This window comes from Lipotes vexillifer, unplaced genomic scaffold, assembly GCF_000442215.2.
Source record: "Lipotes vexillifer unplaced genomic scaffold, Lipotes_vexillifer_v1.1 scaffold875, whole genome shotgun sequence".
Taxonomy (NCBI): domain Eukaryota; kingdom Metazoa; phylum Chordata; class Mammalia; order Artiodactyla; family Lipotidae; genus Lipotes; species Lipotes vexillifer.
The window spans coordinates 1,139,041-1,139,410 of NW_006792177.1; the positions used below are offsets into that span (position 1 = coordinate 1,139,041).

At 57.3% G+C, this 370-nt stretch overlaps 1 protein-coding gene across 1 annotated transcript in view; it reads left to right on the forward strand.

Moving 5' to 3' along the window:
* The window catches only part of STK35 (serine/threonine kinase 35), a 15,793-nt gene that overhangs the window by 1,519 nt on the left and 13,904 nt on the right, over positions 1-370 (forward strand). The window lies entirely within an intron of this gene.

Consider the following 370-nt stretch of genomic DNA (forward strand, 5'->3'; position numbering starts at 1 on the left):
GCCGAGGGCCGCCCTGGCCACGCATGGCCTGGACCCACGGATCTGCTGGGCTCGGCCCAAACTGACCCCTAGATCCTGGTCCCGGTTCTGTCGCCCTGGACCCGACACACCCTCCTTTCCGGGGCAGACATTCGGGCCGCCCTCTCCTCTCCGGATCCTTGATTAGTCCCCGGCACTAACGTTAGCTGGTATTTTAATAACAAGGGCTCATTAAGTGCTAACCATTGTCGTAGGAAGTGCTGCATAAGTGTGAACCATTACTGTGAAACGTCTAGCACTTTTAAGGTCGGACTTGGGAGTGGAGGGCGTTGGGTTCAGAGTCGATGGAAGATCTGCCGACCCCCCTCACACTCTAGGGCCTCTTCTCTTT